This window comes from Taudactylus pleione, unplaced genomic scaffold (genome assembly GCF_031769625.1).
Source record: "Taudactylus pleione unplaced genomic scaffold, aTauple2 ptg000039l, whole genome shotgun sequence".
NCBI classification, from domain to species: domain Eukaryota; kingdom Metazoa; phylum Chordata; class Amphibia; order Anura; family Myobatrachidae; genus Taudactylus; species Taudactylus pleione.
This window is the reverse complement of record NW_028284441.1, coordinates 9134267-9154545: the sequence shown is the minus strand read 5'-3', so window position 1 is coordinate 9154545 and position 20279 is coordinate 9134267.

Genomic DNA, 20279 nt, shown 5'->3' with positions numbered 1-20279 from the left:
CACATATTTTAAAGACACATTTGCTTACTTAAATATGACTATAAATTAGGGGTGAGCGGGTTCGGTTTTACTCGGTTTTACTCGGTTCTTATCGCCACTTTACCGTAAATTTGACTCGATTTTATTCTCTATCCAAAACACATGTTCGGCCATAGCCAATAAAAAGATCCGGGTAAAACCGAGTAAAACCGAACCCGCTCACCCCTACTATAAATGTGCATTATAAAAAAAGAATAAAAACTGTTATCACTGGAGTTGACATGCTTACATAATGGTGGGCGTTTTTCAGAGCTGGATGCAGATGGAGTAGCAACCTCTTCACAGTTGGTGGCCTCAATAAGTTGCTACATGTGCTTCCTCCCATTCATGTTCCCTGGTCTGATGCTGCTGGAGTACAACTGGAGATATGGTTTCACTGTGACATCTGAACATGCTAAAAATTGCAGTACACAATGGAAATTCCTTACAGTTAATGACCTGGTAGAGCAGATCAGAGATACACATGTGGATTGGAGAATCTGAAATGTAAATGAAAGCAAACATAAATACTGAATTTTTACATTTAAGAATCTATGTGCAGGCTTCCCCTTCCACGTCTGCATAAGCTGCATTATTTATTTGTGCAAAGCGAGTGTGCACTGGAGTGTAAAGTGACTTTAAAATCAGTGTTGCAGCAGTTTTAGTGATTTTGCATATATGGGCGTGTTTTCAATGACCAATAAGACGTCATCATTAACAGTGTACAACTTACACAAGGGTTTTATTGCCTGTAATTCAGACCCCTCTAGGTGTTCTGAATTGTGACTTTTTCGCTGGCCATTTTAGTTGCAATTCACAAGTACACGCTACACTACACCATTATTGTACCTTGGCTGAGTCTTCATACCCACTTCACGCATCTTCACCCCCATGCCAGCTCCGGTCCTCTCCTTATAGGGCTACGGAGCGCACGACTGTTATACAACTGAAAAATGAGGGGCATTTCAGAAAGATGTACCAATGCACTAAAGGAGAACGAAGTTTGTGCCAAAAAAAGCTGCAAATTGCATTTATGTCTCACTGAATGGCCTGATATGTTTTCCATCCTGTCTCTTTTCTTTGCTTCTTTGTTTGTAGTGACACCAGGTTTCTCTCTCTAACTTGACACCAAAGCAAAATATGTCCCTGCACGGAACTGATTAGTACTGCGTTAAATTCTTACAAACAAGCAAACATCCATGCTGACACTCGGGGGTACATTTACTAAAGTGAGAGGTTTTAGAAGTGGAGATTCTAACTGTTTAATATAACTGATTGGTTGCTATGGGCAACATCTACATTTCTAAAAAGTCACTTTAGTAAATTTACCCCTAAGTAATGCCCTGAAAGGTGAGATCAGCATCCTTCAGTCTTTCTCGATCCTACTCCTCGGCTCTTTCTAAGCTTCTCCTTTCCCTCTGCAGGTGCTTACTCAGAAGTTATACCTGCTTGATCCCACAGTAAGAAGGTTACTAGAACAGAGCCAGTGTTGGGGGAGTAATAACTTAGACTCAACCAGGCAATCACCCTGGAAGGTCAAAACTGAAGCTTGAAAGTTAAACTGAAGCCTTTTCTCTCTGGACTCCTGAAATATTCTTTGGTTTGTTTTAAACTCCCTTTATTTGTAACAATAATAAGAGAGAGAGCATACATTAAAGAAATGATCAAACACAGGTTCAGAATCAATACAATCCAGACATATATATGTAAAAAGGAAAAATAAATCAATAAAATACACACAATACCAAAAGAGAGAAACTACATGAGAGAGGTTGACTGTGTTGAAGTTTTTAATGCTTAAAAGTAGGTGAGGGAGGGAAAGGTCAGGGAGGTGGTGGGGGGAGTGGGGCTTTCTCCAGGGCTCAAGCAGCCTGCCATACAGGTACCCATAAAGGATCTAAGAAACAAAACTAATGAGCGACCACTCTTCCTTATCAAAGGATTTGTGTAAATATATTTCCCAGGCAACCTTTCCACTGAGGGTAGGACAGAATGGTAAAGGAGGGAAATAGCTCCTTGACATCCTGCAGAAAAAAAGAATTTTCATTTTAAACACTCAGAATGTCTAGCAACAGCATTTTTATCTGTTGAACACACGGGTGTCTAAAATGGACCAAGGGGGAGATTATCAAATCTTTGAGATAAAGTGGAAAGAGTTAAAGAACCAAACAATTAGCTCCTCCCATTTTATAGTCTGTGCTAGAAAAATGAGTTAGAAGCTGATCGGTTGCTATGAGCAACTCATCCACTTTATCTCTCTCCAAGATTTGATTAATCTTCCCCCCCCCCCCCAGCCATTTGGTGTTCAGGCTGAACCACTAGATCACATGGAAGCCTGTTTGTGCCATTAGCAGACCATGCACACAAGTCCTCAGAAGTTATCAAATGAATGGGTTATCCAATCGATAGCCCAAAAGTAATTGGATTCTTCTCAGGCATGTTGATAATATTGTGGACACACACCAATTTGCTGATGCTGGGGCTGTTGTTCTGAAGTGAATGTACAGTGTACTGCCATCACAAACAAATGTGTAACTATAGCTATTGCAACACATGGACTTGTTAGGGGGCTTCAGCTACTGGGTTCCTGGGCCACTGATAAAAATATAAATGTATATAAAGTTCAATAAACTAAGTTATTCAGCATGTAATTCCCAGGCTTCAGATCTTTGTACTATTTTGCGGTAAAACCCAACTTGGGGACGTTTGATAGGGTTTTGTTGTGAGTCTTGAAAATGTTATGATGGGATGCAGAATCTTATAGTTACATCCCTGGGTAAGAGAGAAGCATAAATTTGATTATTATGGGATGCAGTCAGGAAGCCGATGGTCGCAATGCTGACTGCCGGCTTCCCGACTGTCAAATCCCGGCAAGGTACTAATGATGCCTGTCATTAGACCTACGCCGGGAGCCTGACACCCGGCATATCGATCGAAGGTAAGCTAGGCATTTTTCAAGTGCATCTCCACTTGCACTGAAAAGGCAAAACTGGGTTGTAAATGGAGCGTTTTCATGTATGGCACATTGATGGAATCCGTGCAATGCTGATTTGGATGGAAGAATAAATACGGCTGCTTCAGAGTGTATAATTTGCACCAAGTATAGGCTGCTGCATGTGTGCCCTGATGATGATGATGATGATGTCTATCAAAATAACAGATGTATAGGAGGCAGGTGCACCACAGAGATGAACACAGGCGAATGTGGGAGCAACCGCTACAGACAACTTGCGTTCAACTTAGCATTAGGCCCCGTACAATTAGAGCCTAGGCTTCGAATAACAAAATAAATAGACATTTGTAATGCACCATAGAGTTAGTACATAGTAACTGGTCTAATGAGTTGCTTCAAACAAAATGATCTGCAAGCCATTTGTACTTGGAAAAGTTTGGCACTTAATGCACTAGGGACACAATAACAAATTAATTGTTTGCTTACTTAATCATTTGTCTGTAATTCCTTGAGAAATAACGAGTGTTCATTACCCTCCTAATAAGGATGTGTAAAGCAATGTAAGAAGTTCCCCAGAACTCTAAGTATATGTAGCATTGTTTTGCCTACAACAGCAATTTTAAAATCACAATATTAGAGATGGATGAATCAATCATACCGATTCCAAATGTTGGCCAAATTTCAGCAATCCATGTCTTGGTTCTACTTTGTCCCAAAATTTGCAGAATAATTTACACCCCCTGGAGAATGAGGCCATTACAGAATATGGAACATAAAGAAACCAAAAGCAAACAACAATATATTTCACCCTTAACGGCTTATAAGAGAAGCTTGCAGGCACTCTGGCATTCTTCCTTCTTAGTTGATTCTAGTGGAAAATATTTTTGCATTTATGACTTGTAATATGACTTAGTGGTCTGGCCTCTAACTTTCATCTTCACTTCTGTTCTCGCTTGGAACATAACAGCATTTGTACAATTTTGTATCCTACTTAGTGACAAGAAACAAATAATATCCTGCACAGGACAAAAATGTAATTCAAATTATAGACCAGCAATTTAGTACATTTTAATAATTAGTTACCAAATTTTGTATATAGCTGGAGTCGAATATCAAGTACTCAGAAAAAAACATCCATTGGCCTCTGCCAAGTTCAGGAAGTGATTCCTTTGTGGGGCACTCTTTTATATAAAATTAATTGATATAATTGATATCAGGAAATATACATAATTACAAGATAACTTTTAAGCGGTTCCCTCTTTAAAGAGTTTGAGGATTATTTTGACTCTGAGAGGGGTATTCAATATGAAACGTTAACTTCACTGTCGAAGTTAACGTTTCATATCGGAGTTTTTACCCACGTTAAAGTATCGGACGCGCTCCCACTTATACCCGTATTCAATATAAAATTAACGAAAACGGGAAACTCCGAAGTTGGATTTGCGTAAACTTATGAATTTTTCCTTAAAAAATTGTAAGACCCCTCTAAAGTAGTAAAAACATGGGGGAACACTAGGGGTACCCCCGTTTTAACCTTTAATTGAAAGTCGGGGATTTTTTTCCGACATTGAAGAAGTGATGCAGAAGAGCACTTAGGTTATTTTTTTCATTTTTTTAAGTGGTCCCATCAAATTTGGGGTAAATGAAAATGGGTACTAGCATATTTTGATGTCCCTAAAGTAAGTTTTAAAAAATTCTGCATTTGTGCACCTGCCGCTATAATTCTATTCTAGAAAACATCTGCCGCATACTTGCAGATTAGCCCTGAACCTATTTCCCTATTGTTAAACAATATTTTCCCTTTTTTTTTTTTCACCCCAAGTTTTAAATAAATTTTTTGGGGTGTCCCTATTTTTTTAAAAAACTTTTTTTGACACAGTTCTTTTTTAAATGTCATTCCCAGGGGTGCAGGCTATTTTTTTTTAAGCCTGCACCCCTAAACTCCAATTCTGCACTTTTTTTCGACACCTATTCAATGGTGAAAAGTTATCCCCGTTTTTTATCAAAGACTTTTCAAAACTGCAATTGAAATTGAATACGGTGTAAAAGTCAAACCTGCGATAATGATGTCAAAAGTGCGATATTAACGCAAAAACCATGTTATCGCTCCCATATTGAATACCCCTGTGAGTGTGAAAATATGACCCATCAATAAACACCCATAATTACCATATAGTTGATATCAGAAAATGAACATAATTAAAACATAACTTTTAATCGGATCCTTCTTTAAAAGAATTTGGTAATTATTATGATCAGATTATGAAAATATGATAGTCACCCATCAACAAGCACACATAAATATCATATCCATCAATAAGCACACATAACTTTATTAGACATTCTGTAATTGTGTATGAAATAATTACCTTGTGGTGATCATAATTAATCATTAACAATATATCCCTTAATGGGTAAAATAGGCAGGTTTAACAGTTAGTGCATTCACTCCCTTTCTTCATTAATTCATTTATACAGGACAGATATTCTCGATATACTTTTGTTATATGAGAGATAGTTTGTTTTATCTCTGTCTTTCTCTCAACCATAAATGTCAGCAATTCAGGATCATGTATTAGAAACAAATAATAGACAATAAATAATAAATGACACTTCTAGTCATGTATACAATGTTGCAGCCCCTCTCTCCTGTGATTATTATTTATACTTCATGGAAAAACAATTGGAGGAAAATACATGAACACTGTTATTCATAAATGAGCTGGCAGCAAGAACCAAAGAGGTTCAAAAAGGATAGATAAATGGTTAGGCACGGTGTGATGGTCCGGTTCCTTCTGCTTTCCCAGGTCTTCAAATTGAGCGGACCTGGGATGAGAGAGGAACACACGGCAGCACCGTCGGAAACAAAAGTCGTGTGGGACAGTGCGCTCGTGTATGGTGTTAGGCGGGCCCTGTTACTTAAACTATTGCAGGAGCCGAATGCGCCATCAGGGTAAGTCGTGACCCACCTGAAAGAGAAATACCTGACTTGAAGAAAATCTGTTTTAGAGGAGCCTGCTGCCGGCCGCAAACACTCTCCCCATGCAGCAATCCATTTAGCAGATACCTAGGTAACACATTATCATCTCAAAAAAACTAAATGGGTTTGCATAAGACTGTCACTGGTCAATCCACTTCCACTAATTGAAGGCCTTACTGTACAAGGGTCCATGGCCCGAATATATAAATCGTGATAAAATGTAAATGATACTGTTTAAATACTGTATCTGTGCTATATCTGTAGTATATGTGGAACACCGCTCTCTAAGCATGCTGTATCCGTAATGTATCTGTATGTGTATGTGTATGTGGAACAGTGCTCTCTAAGCATACTCTATCTGTTCTGTATTTATAATGTATCTGTAGTGTATGTGGAACACTGCTCTCTAAGCATGCTGTATCTATAATGTACTTGTAGTGTATGTGGAACAGTGCTCTCTAAGCATATTGTAGGTGTTAAGACCTACAGTAGGGGCAGATTTTATAAATCTTCTAAAAATGGAAAGAGGTTGTATTGCCCATAGCACCCGATCAGATTATCAGGGGAATTCAATGAGCAGCTAATTTTACCCCAAGTCTAATTACTTGCGCCGTGTGGGAAAGTGCAGAGTCAATGGATTTTCTCTGCACGTTTAGCCCCCAGGTTCCTTTACTAGCAGACTTTTCCTTGCAGCTCCTGAAGTTGCGAGGAAAAGTCCACCTCTATGATTTAAGATGGAGGGTAAACCCTTTAATAACCAGGTGCAGGTAATTAGCTGGCTAATTTAATTCCCCCCATGTCTATCATTTTCTAGAATGCAATAGAGAAATAATAGCTAGAATCTGGTTGCTATGGGCAGGGGTGCCTAGCCAGGGAAGGAGGCGTGGCCTAATTGCGGGAGCTGTGGCCATGCCTCCTCAAAATAAAAATGCTTAAAAAATAAATTTTTGCAGTGGGGGGGAAGGGCTGTGAGCCCCCCAGCCTGGCACAAAGCCAGGTGGGGGATTGCTCCCCCCCACAGGCATAGGAGACTTTTGGGCTGCTGCTCAGCAGCCACGAGCAGTCTCCCACTACAGCCCAGCCAACACAGCAGCATGTGTAGCAGAAAGCCCCTTGCGGTACCCAGTAGTTCAGGGAAGGAATACATCCTGACCATGGTGGATTACGCCATCCGATACCCAGAAGCTGTGGCCCTCACCTCAATTAGAGCAGACAAAGTAACGGATGCCCTCATCACCATCTTCTCCCAGGTAGGGTTCCCGAAGGAGATGCTGACCGACCAGGACTCGCAGTTCATGTCCAGCCTCATGCAGAGCCTCTGCAAAAGGATGCAGGTGAATCACCTGATCACCTCCCCTTATCACCCGGCTGGGAATGGACTCATGGAAAGGTTTAACAGCACACTGAAGCAAATGCTCCATACATTTGTGGAGTCCCAGGGAAGAGACTGGGAGTGATTCCTGCTGCATCTCCTCTTTGCATACCGTGAGGTACCGCAGGAATCTGCTGGCTTCTCACCCTTCAAACTCTTGTATGGACACAAAGTGCGCGGTCCCTTGGATTTGATCCAAGAGGGCTGGGAAGGGAAACTGGCTCCCCCTGAAACATCTGTCATGCATTATGTCAGGCAGTTTAGGGAGAAGATGCAGACCTTGATGGGGTTGGCCTAGAGCAACCTTAAGGCTGTACAAACCAGACAGAAGCTCTGGTATGACCGCAATGCCAGGGAGTGCATTTTTTAAGTGGGTCAAAAGGTCCTGGTACTGATTCCAATGAGGCAGAACAAACTGCAGGCTGCGTGGGAAGGCCTATACACTGTAGTCCAGCGCATAAGAGATGTGAACTATGTCGTTGCCAGAGAGGAGGGCAGAAAGAGACATAGAACAGGCCTTTTGCACCTTGAAAACAGCCCTGTCAGAAGCATCGGTGCTACAGGCACCTGACTTCAGACACAGGTTCATAGTGCAAACGGATGCCTCTAACTTTGTGCTAGGGGGCCGTACTCAGTCAGGTTGACGACCAAGGCAGGGAACACCCCATTATGTTTCTGAGTTGGAAGCTGCTTCCTCACGAGGTGGCATATGCAACCATCGAAAAGGAGTGCCTCGCCATCATGTGGGCCCTCCAGAAACTACAGTCCTACTTGTACGGACGCGATTTCATGGTGATAACAGACCTCAATCCGCTAAGCTGGTTACATTGCATCTCCAGTGACAACGGTAAGCTGCTCTGGTGGAGTTTGCTGCTGCAGCAGTACAACTTCACCATCCAGCACTGAAAGGGTCAACTGCAACTGCAATGGTCTGTCTCAACATGGAGATGACAGCAGCCCATCCAGGCAGGGTACTGACAGCTGTCAGGTTACAGCATGGGAGAAGGAGGCATGCAGTGCCCCTGCATCCGTGCTGAACTAAAAGAGGGAGTTGTAGTGGAAAAAGCAGATTTTAGTGTCTGCATGGGCATAACTGCACAGGCTAAGTTATTGGTATAAGCATGTAACTTGCCCTTTTTTTGACTTGGTATGTAATGCTATTCGTGTGTGAAGGGTGCCAAGCCTTTGAAGATGAACAAGCAAAGGTTTAAGCAGAGGATATAGGAAGTTTGTTTCCCTGCCAGCCATAATTATGTCAACTTGTATATAGCCCATAAGAAGGATGTCCAGGGAAATTACTTGACAGCTGGCCACATCCTTGATAGTCAGTCTGTAAGAAATCTGTGTTCTGTGTAGGGTCAGAGATCAAAGACAGGGATCTGGTTATAACCCCACAGGGGGTCAGGCTTACAGGCCAACAAGAGACAGACTGACCAGCAAGGTGTCGAATCTCTCTCCTAACTTCTGAGCTTCTAACAGGCGGGAGTGAACAGTGACCTAATGTCTGCGCAAATTACCAAGAAACCCTGTGTTACAGACACCTAAGCAATGGAAGGGTTAAACTATCCCAAGGGAGGGGAGTGACCCAGAGCAGCCTGGAAAAGCAGGCAAAAATATGTGATTCAAATATAGTTTGTTGTTCATTCTGGTAGAGGCTATTGACAAGGTACAGATGATCCAAAGCTCACCAGAGGGACTGCCTCATCCCTGGACCACTTAAGAAAACGGTGTGGTTCGTTTCTCCAAATTTGTTATTTTCTTTTATTTCTTGGAAATTGTGAGTAATTTGTGTGAACCCATTTATTTTAATATTATTATAATCTTGTAACTTTTTGTAACTAAGCTTTGAAGATATTTTGAATTAAAATATTAATTCTAGTTCGGAACTGTGTTTTTCTCACCCAAGGCCTCATTTGGCCCATGTTACCTATTTTTACTAAGTGTGCACAATCGTATAGCAGGTAAGAGCAAAGGCTTACCCTGTATTTAATACTAAAGTTCCCCTTTGCTGGTGGCAGACCTTGTTTATTTAAACACATGTGCTGAGGTAACCTGGAAAAGTCATGGGCGGCGATTCTCAGCTTGGCGTATCTGGTGCATTGGCTGGCAAGTCCGTGACAGCGTGTGCTAGGCTGCTATGAAGTAAGAGGGAGGGGGCAGCGCAGGGCCCCTCTAGCAAGCCCGAGCCTGGGCAATTAGTACCCTCTCCCCCCTCCCTCTTGGCGCCCCTGGCTATAGGCAACACCACCACCTTTCATTGTTAGAAGCTTTATTAAATCTACATAATGTTGGTGCCTTAGTTTTACAACTTGATTACAATGCACAACCCTTTATACCACCACAGCCTTTTGATGATAATAAGAACCTCATTGTATTGAAACAATTAGATTTTATTGCAATATTTTAGTATTACCACCATTCTTCCTGTGTTCATATTGTGATATGGACCTAGTAATTTTAGACAAGCTTCTGTCTCTGGTATATAGTCAGTCACCAAAGAACATGATTGTGTCCAATAATTTTAAATCACAGGGTTTGTTTGTAACACCTATCCCCCTTTCAAGTACTATGAAGTTCATGCAATGTATTTTTTCTTTTTGAGCCCTTAAACACCAAGGATGCACTGGTTTGATGCAAAACTGATCGGGTTTCCTATTGGGGGAGTGTTGAGGAATGTGTGTGTTGGGTTTGGTGGTGTTGGTGGTGTGGGTCCAACTCACAGAAAGTCTTTATTACTGTTTACTGTTGACGCTAAATTACATGCATTAATGTTTTTGTATTCATCAGCATCCTGAAGATATTGGGATTGTATTTGCTATACAAGCGGGTTCCAGTCAATAGAAAGACATTAAAAAGGACGACAATGTCTAGCTAGACATAGACAGGCAATAGGTCGACAGGGACAAAAGGTTGACACAGAAAAGGTTGGCATGGATGAAGGTCGACAGGGCCAAAAGGATGACAGAAAAATGGTTGGCACAAAAATGGTCAACACATTTTTTTTTGTTTTTTTTAGGGTTAGGCACTTACCAGAGGGTTAGGATTAGGTACTATAAGGGATGGTTAGGGTTAGGCACTTACCCCGGCGGTTAGGGTTAGGCACCAGGAGGGAGGGTTCGGGTTAGGCAACAAGAGGAGGGTTAGGGTTAGTGTGAAGATTGGGTACGAAAACAAACAAACAAAAAATGTTGACCATTTTTGTGTCGACCATCTTCATACAGTGATGTGCAGTGAGGTAAATAGCTGGGGAGGCACTGGATAGTATCAGAGTCTGATTTACAGATAGTTATATGAACCTAAGGGTGAACCTATGGGTTCATGTTGGCATTGGACAAAGGTGCAACAGTATATAGGCCTGGAAATTTGGTGAGTTTTGATCAGGGAAGTGGCGGAAGAGGTAGACAGGGGAGGCAGTGTCACAAAGAAGATATTTATAATATTTTATTAAAATTTTTGTTATAATTTCTATAATTTTTATAGTCAAAACTCTGGAGTATATTGAAGTATGACAGGAAAGGCTCTGCCTCACCTGACCGCACATCACGGTTTTCATGTCGACCTTTTGACCATGTAGCCCTACATATTGACCTACACCCATGTCGAAATTTTCTGTGTCGACATGTTGTCCCTGGTGGCCTTTTCAACTTATTGGTTGTCTAACAGCTGTTTACTATCTAGACATTGTTTATCTTATTCTTGTCTGTCTTTTATACCAGACCCATACAGGCTCGATACACAAAGCCTGACCATATCTTATTTACCTCAAGTATAGGCTCATTTGTGGGGAAGCAGTAAAAAATATATATGCCTATAAACTATTGTACTTGGTATTTTCAGGTTGAAATGTCAATTTTATATACCTTTAAGTGTAACTTTTAAGTATTAATTAACTATTGTTCAGTGTTACAAACTACAATATACTGTAATCTGTACTAATATAGTAAGAACATTGTGTCTGTCTGTTTGTTCCAAGTTGGCGCAAAAACTACTAAACCAATTTTCATGAAAGCTGCATCATTTTGTAGTGGAAATTCATAGCAATAACCTACACTTTGTTTCATCTTGATCTGTAAAGTTAAAGCTGAGCTATAGCAAAAAGAAAATATATTGACATAATCAATGCAAGATATAGGTGTGGCACCATGTGTGCGGCCGGTAAGGGGTGGGGGCAGAGGTGCTTTGGGCCCATGGCCACTTGAATAGAAGAGGCTACATAGCAGTCTGCGCACAGAGCACACAGTGACATTGGTGTGAGTGGTGGGTGAATAGGATAGGCTACATAGCAGTTTGTGCACAGGGCATACAGTGACATTGGTGTGAGTGGTGGATGAATAGGATAGGCTACATAGCAGTTTGTGCACAGGGCATACAGTGACATTGGTGTGAGTGGTGGGTGAATAGAAGAGGCTACATAGCAGTCTGTGCACAGAGCACACAGTGACATTGGTGTGAGTGGTCGGTGAATAGGATAGGCTACATAGCAGTCTGTGCACAGAGCACACAGTGACATCGGTGTGAGCGCTGGGTGAATAGGATAGGCTACATAGCAGTCTGTGCACAGAGCACACAGTGATATTGGTGTAAGTGGTGGGTGAATAGGATAGGCTACATAGCAGTCTGTGCACAGAGCACACAGTGACATTGGTGTGAGCGGTGGGTGAATAGGATAGGCAATATAGCAGTCTGTCCACAGAGCACGCAGTAACATTGGTGTGAGTGGTCGGTGAATAGGATAGACTACATAGCAGTCTGCACAGGGCACACAGTGACATTGGTGAGAGTGGTGGGTGAATAGGATAGACTACATAGCAGTCTGCACAGGGCACACAGTGACATCGGTGTGAGCGGTGGGTGAATAGGATAGGCTACATAGCAGTCTGTGCACAGGGCACACAGTGACATTGGTGTGAGTGGTGGGTGTATAGGATAGACTACATAGCAGTCTGTGCACACAGCACACAGTGACATTGGTGTGAGTGGTGGGTGAATAGGATAGGCTACATAGCAGTCTGTGCACAGAGCACACAGTAACATAGGTGTGAGTGGTGGGTGAATAGGATAGGTTACATAGCAGTCTATGCACAGGGCACACAGTGACATTGGTGTGAGCGGTGGGTGAATAGGATAGACGACATAGCAGTATGTGCACAGAGCACGCAGTGACATTGGTGTGAGTGGTCGGTGAATAGGATAGACTACATAGCAGTCTGCACAGGGCACACAGTGACATCGGTGTGAGCGGTGGGTGAATAGGATAGGCTACATAGCAGTCTGTGCACAGGGCACACAGTGACATTGGTGTGAGTGGTGGGTGTATAGGATAGACTACATAGCAGTCTGTGCACAGGGCACACAGTGACATTGGTGTGAGTGGTGGGTGAATAGGATAGGCTACATAGCAGTCTGTGCACAGGGCACACAGTGACATTGGTGTGAGCGGTGGGTGTATAGGATAGACTACATAGCAGTCTGTGCACACGGCACAGAGTGACATTGGTGTGAGTGGTAGGTGTATATAATAGACTACATAAGAGTCTGTGCACACGGCACACAGTGACATTGGTGTGAGTGGTGGGTGTATAGGATAGACTACATAGCGGTCTGTGTACACGGCACACAGTGACAATGGTGTTAGTGGTGGGTGTATAGGATAGGCTACATAGCAGTCTGTGCACAGGGCACACAGTGACATTGGTGTGAGTGGTGGGTGAATAGGATAGACTACATAGCAGTCTGTGCACAGGGCACACAGTGACATAGGTGTGAGCGGTGGGTGAATAGGATAGACCACATAGCAGACTGTGCACAGGGCACACAGTGACATTGGTGAGAGTGGTGGGTGAATAGGATAGACTACATAGCAGTCTGTGCACAGGGCACACAGTGACATTGGTGTGAGTGGTGGGTGAATAGGATAGACTACATAGCAGTCTGTGCACAGGGCACACAGTGACATCGGTGTGAGTGGTGGGTGAATAGGATAGGGTATATAGCAGTCTGTGCACAGGGCACACAGTGACATTGGTGTGATCGGTGGGTGAATAGGATAGACTACATAGCAGTCTGTGCACAGGGCACACAGTGACATTGGTGTGAGTGGTGGGTGAATAGGATAATCTGCATAGCAGACTGTGCACAGGGCACACAGTGACATCGGTGTGAATGGTGGATGAATAGGATAGACTACATAGCAGTCTGTGCACAGGGCACACAGTGACATTGGTGTGAGTGGTGGGTGTATAGGATAGACTACATAGCAGTCTGTGCACAGGGTCACAGTGACAATGGTGTGAGCGGTGGGTGTATAGGATAGACTACATAGCAGTCTGTGTACACGGCACACAGTGACATTGGTGTGAGTGGTGGGTGTATAGGATAGACTACAAAGCAGTCTGTTCACAGAGCACACAGTGACATTGGTGTGAGTGGTGGGTGTATAGGATAGACTACATAGCAGACTGTGCACAGAGCACACAGTGACATTGGTGTGAGTGGTGGATGAATAGGATAGACTACATAGCAGTCTGTGTACACAGCACACAGTGACATTGGTGTGAGTGGTGGGTGTATAGGATAGACTACATAGCAGTCTGTGCACAGAGCACACAGTAACATTGTTGTGAGTGGTGGGTGTATAGGATAGACTACATAGCAGTCTGTGTACACGGCACACAGTGACATTGGTGTGAGTGGTGGGTGTATAGGATAGACTACATAGCAGTCTGTGCACAGAGCACACAGTGACATTGGTGTGAGCGGTGGGTGAATAGGATAGACTACATAGCAGTCTGTGCACACGGCACACAGTGACATTGGTGTGAGTGGTGGGTGAAGGTGCTGCAGTCTGTATAAAGCTGCTGGTCACCTAGGCCACTCCCACAACAGGGCCCCTATGCAAAGCAATACAACTAGAACACCTCAGATAATAAACATGTTGACAGAAGTGATTTCATCCTGGGCGAAGCCATGGACAAAAAAAAAATCTTTTAAGAAACAGAGAAAATGTCTTGATTAATAAATACCATCATGATTTACACTACAGATTAGGGTGGGTCGAAAAAAATTAAATTGCGAGTTCGAAATGCCAATATTGCGGAAAGTTGTGGGTCCATAAGAGTAACTCTTGTGCAAAATTTCAGCTCGTTGGTGTCTGAATCACTTTTAGATTCACCTGAAGAATGTTGTGTGACATAGCCTATGTGTGCACGTGCCGGTTTAAGAACAGATAAATGCGGCAAAGGACCAAGAGCTAAATCACCAGTCTGTGTTGCCACATGTGTGTCTTTCCTGTTTAAACGCTTTCTCAGTGCTTCAGTTGTTTTAACATCTATTCCTCCTATAAACATAAGCCTGGAAGTTCGTTGGTCATTCGTTCAGAAGGAGGAACCTTTCTTGACTTGTCGCAAGTGCAATATCAAACAACATTCTTCTAGCCCCCCACCAGTGCCGGGCATGATGGACTCTGGAGCCGTACTGTATATGTACACCCTCCAGTCCCCACAGCACAGCAACGCTGCTAGCTACACTAGAGAGGACACAGTATGTATGTTGCTCCGTACCCTGCCCCTAGCCACAACCCAAACCCACCCCCTGCCAATTGCACTGCAGGGTTTTTTGTGCATGCGCAAATCATATAATTAGATTTTACCATCGAATACTTTTGATGCGATGGTTAGTTACCATTGCATCAAAAGTTTAATGGTGGAAGTCCAGCCAGCATTTGCTGGTGAGCTTCCGATGTCCATCCCTACTCACTACCTCCTAGAAAATAATGTTTTATAAGTCCGAATAGCTGAAAATAGTGCCAGTCGATCACAGGAGCACCCGCTGGGGATAGTAAAAATTATCGCACAAAGTTGAAATTTTGCACACGAGTTACTGTTATGGACCCACAACTTTTCCGCATAATTGGAATTTCGAACTCGCAATTTAGTTTTTTCGACCAACCCTAATACAGATATACTCTGATTAGCTAAATAATTAATTTATTCAGAATGGGTCTATAGACTAAATTTAATAAGCGTCGATTTTGCAAAACGCTGTCCTAATCAGAAGAAAAGAAACCACCAAATTTATCAAGCACGGTTTTGTAAAAAGAAAAAATGTGCCTAATATCATTATTAAGTGTTTAGATTACTTTGTAAGGCGCTGCGGAACACTTGTGGCGCCATATAAATAAATGCTAATAATAATAATAATAATATGGGAGAAGGGGATATTGGGAAAACCCTAAGCACTGGTGCCAACGTAATTTATAATGATGGAAGCAGGCAGACAAGACTCCAAAATTGTGTTGTATAAATATCAGTTAGGGGGGTAAAGACATAACCAAATATAGATAAACAAAGGAGGTGCACCCTTGAGAGTATAATGCAGCAAAAAAGGGGAAGAAGAAAGTACTCTCTTGTGTTAGGAGCACAAAAACTGCCAGTTAAATTAAAGTTAAAACGTAACTTTTATTATTAAATTATCACATAAAAGGACTGACATGACTAGACAACATAAATAACATAATAGCGTCTTATATCAAATATGTATGAGGAGGGTAAACATAATCCTCCTGAATTGGATCATGTGACAATTCACAAAAGCATAAGAACATACGTTTGCTGTAACAATTATATTCATGCTGCTTAGGCTCACTATGAGAATGATCCTTACGTTAGTTTAGGCAATGATATATGTGCCGTCTTAGCTTGCTATAGATATAACAAGAAAATAAATAATCACATGAAAAAATGTTAACCAGACTAGACGACATAATTCAAGTTTTAGCCTATTGATAATGTGTATGAGGAGGGTTAATATAAACCTCCTACCCTAGAACATTTAGTAAATCACAGGAACATTCCAACATGCATTTAATGATCCATACAGTTACTATTTAAAAATGCTGTACATGCTATCATAGCTTGCTATATGGAAAGTTATTGGAGAATAAAATAGGTGAACAAATTTCAAAAAGTGTGTATAAAATAAAACATATATATTTCTAAAGTGAACCCTGGACCACACAAACCACCGTAACGACATATAATGGTCTGTTAACAGTATAACAGAATGGATAGTGTCACTGTACCACAGTATTGATAAGGTACAGTATAGATCTCAAATACATTATGCTGTTATGAGTATAGATTGTTACTGTATTGGATCAATAATATTTCCCAGAAGATAAGACAAAGTTATCTGTCAAGGCATTACATAGATAATGTATCAGGTATTGAGACTAAGATGATGTCTCCATTGAATAAGAGAAAAGCAGATAAAGATACCACTCGCTATGGGTAAGGGGATAGGTGGCTTCTGTATCCCATGTACAGTTGTATTGAATGGGATATGAGCGGACCCACCACATGTACCATGAGGGTATGATGTAATATAGTAGTTTGCATACACTAATTTTCACTTTGCAATCACCTCAAGCCTGGTATATAAGTGCTGGCTTGCTGGTGGTACAATAAGGGAGAAAAAAATGCCTTGAAAAAGATATGAGAATAGTCCAGTGGTGATGGCAGGGTAGTCAAGAGCTAATAGCACCAAATAAGTAGAGAAAGTTTCTCAATATAATAGGCTGATATATATCTCAGACATCCCGCACACACAGCACCGTGAAATAACAGTACAGAAGGAAATGGAGCCGGGTCTGCAATAAACACACCTTACCCCACTGATGTCTCATAACAGTGCAGTGGGAACATTGAAAAAGGCCGTGCAGCCCGGACGTCCCATGAATAGATCAGAGAAAAGATCCCTGATACAAAGTGTGTCGGCGGCGGTGTCCAGGAAGCGGGAGTCTCCTCGTGCACTCCAGAGGCTCCTGGTCTGCAAAAGACGTGCGTTTCACCTACGGCTTCATCAGTTATGCTCCCTGTAATCATGAAAGACTGCCCTCTTTTGTTTATACTGGTGGCCAATTAAATATTTGCTTATGCAAGAGACCCATTACTATTGGTAATAGGTGGGTTACTATGTATCCTTGCAACCGGTCTTAATTTCATTGATTACTAGGAAAAAGTCTCTGAGTTAGTAGATACAGAAAGAATATCCCTGTGTAAAAGTGGTCTTAGAGACAGAATAAAGGGCTGATTGGAATATTAGGTCTTAAGTAGATAGAGAGAGAAAAGGAAATACCAGTGATGTGTATAATACACTATAGTCAGTAATAGAGCTGAAAAAAAAAATATATATATATATATATAAATAGACTGCGAAATAATGACATATTGCTGTACCGCCTTTGCATCATGTTATAAGTATATACATTTTTCTTTCTATTTTCTACAAGGGAGTGCCTCCTGTGTTTTGTTTTCTTCCCCTGGTGGTTGCCATACCGCCCATAGGAGTAACATCATGTCTATATATATATAAATACATATCTACAGAAAACCATGTGCATGAGAGTATGCACATGCATATATACCTAATCTAATATATATTACATATATAAATAGTAATAAAGTTAAATAAAATAAAAATTAAATATTAATAATAATAAAAATAAGTATAAATATAAAAATAAAAAAATGAAAATAATAAAAAAATATATTGGTGATAATACAAATGAAATTGAAGTAATTATAATATGTCAGTATGTGCTGGAGAGCGTGAAAGAATTTATTACTAGTAATAGTGAGATAACATATAAATATTGACAGTATATTAATTAGAATAATATAATATATAGGAATAGGTGTACAGTGTAAAATTTAATAAGTGAGTATGTCTAATGTGACCAAATAATGTAAATGACAAAGATTTGAGAATAAGTGAACATAAGTGAAAAGTGATAGGGAAGCGGTGCAAACTATAATAAAAAAATATATATAATATAGAAATATATATTAATAATAACTAATTGGATATTCTCAGAAAATTGTTGTAATTGGATGCAATTAACAAATAAAAAATGTATTAAAATAAAAAAGTAGAAGAAACTCAGGAAGTGATAAAGTATCAGGGATTGTAGATAAAACTCAGGAAGTGATAAAGTATCAGGGATTGTAGGAGTATGAGAAAAAGGCAAAACCCTAATTTTATCTGGAGGTAATGAATATTGTTGTTAAAGTCATTCAAGAGAGACCATGCAAGGATGGTCAAAGGAAGGCCGTATAATTAATATACTCATTGAGACCAAAAGGCTGCACAGTTTTTAATTTAAAGGTCCATTCACTTTCTTTCTGTAAGAGGACCTTTGTCAAATCACCCCCTCTAATATTTTTTGTATTATTAAATTTTTATTTTTATTTTATTTTACTTTATTACTATTTATATATGTAATATATATTAGATTAGGCATATATGCATGTGCATACTCTCACGCACATGGTTTTCTGTAGATATGTATTTATATATATATATTTTTAAGCTCTATTACTAACTATAGTGTATTATACACGTCATTGCTATTTCCTTTTCTCTCTCTATCTAATTAACTTGTAACTGTTGCCATTCCTGGCAGAAATTTCCCACAAATCGTATTTTGTTGATACTGGGGTCGTTCTTTTTGCCAGAGAAGATAAGATAAGATTATCTCTCTTCATCTTGGACACTCGATATTGGGCATGCTTGATTGAGCATTTACTGTAACCTCTGTCTAGAAGTCTTTGAGACAGCTCCATACTTTTTTCCATATATGTGTTCTTATTGGAGCAGTTCCTCTGCAGTCTTAGGAACTCTCCCTTCGGGATGTTCTTCACAGTTGGAGGGAAGTGTGAGCTGTTGTGATGAAGGACGCTGTTTGTAGCCATGTCCTTCCTGTAAAATTCAGTCGTGATGATACCTTCATCACCCATAATGATGTTAAGATCCAAGAAGTTGACCATCTTATTGCTGATGTTCCTTGTCAATTTTAGATTAAGATTATTTTGATTCAAGGAGTCAATAAAGTGGTGCAGATCCGCTTCAGTCCCTTGCCCGATCATGAAGATATCATCGATGTATCGTTGCCATGTTGTTATATGACATGTGAAAGTCTCATTGTTTTCATTAAAGACATGCTCTAGCTCCCACCATCCCAAAAATAGATTTGCGTACGTGGGCGCGCAAGCCACACCCATTGCTGTTCCGCGTGTCTGTAAGAAGAACTTATTGTCAAAAGTAAAGTAATTTCTATTGAGAATAAATTCCAATAGTTCCAATAGAAATTTATGGAATGTGATGAAGTCTTCCATGTTGAGGAAATATTTCATGGCCGCTATACCTTGCTGATGTTCAATACTGGTATATAATGATTCTACATCCAGTGTGACTAGGTAATAACTGTCATCCAGTTGGACATCATTAAGTTTCCTCAGTATATCAGCTGTGTCTTGAAGATAAGACGGGAGGCTGATGACGTGGTGTCTAAGATGCTTATCCAAGAAGATACTGGCTTGTTCAAGTAAGCTTCAGATCCCTGAGACTATAAGTCTACCAGGTGGTTTAGCCATATCTTTATGAATCTTTGGCAATATATAGAAGGTCCCTACAACCCCTTTATCACTTCCTGAGTTTCTTCTACTTTTTTATTTTAATAATTTTTTTATTTGTTAATTGCATCCAATTACAACAATTTTCTGAGAATATCCAATTAGTTATTATTAATATATATTTCTATATTATATATATTTTTTTCTTATAGTTTGCACTGCTTCCCTATCACTTTTCACTTATGTTGACTTATTCTCGAATCTTTGTCATTTACATTAATTCGGTCACATTAGACATACTCACTTATTAAATTTTACACTGTACACCTATTCCTATATATTATATTATTCTATTTAATATACTGTCAATATTTATATGTTATCTCACTATTACTAGTAATAAATTCTTTCACGGTCTCCAGCACATACTGACATATTATAATTACTTCAATTTCATTTGTATTATCACCAATATATTTTTTTATTATTTTTATTTTTTTATTTTTATAGTTATACTTATTTTTATTATTATTAATATTTAATTTT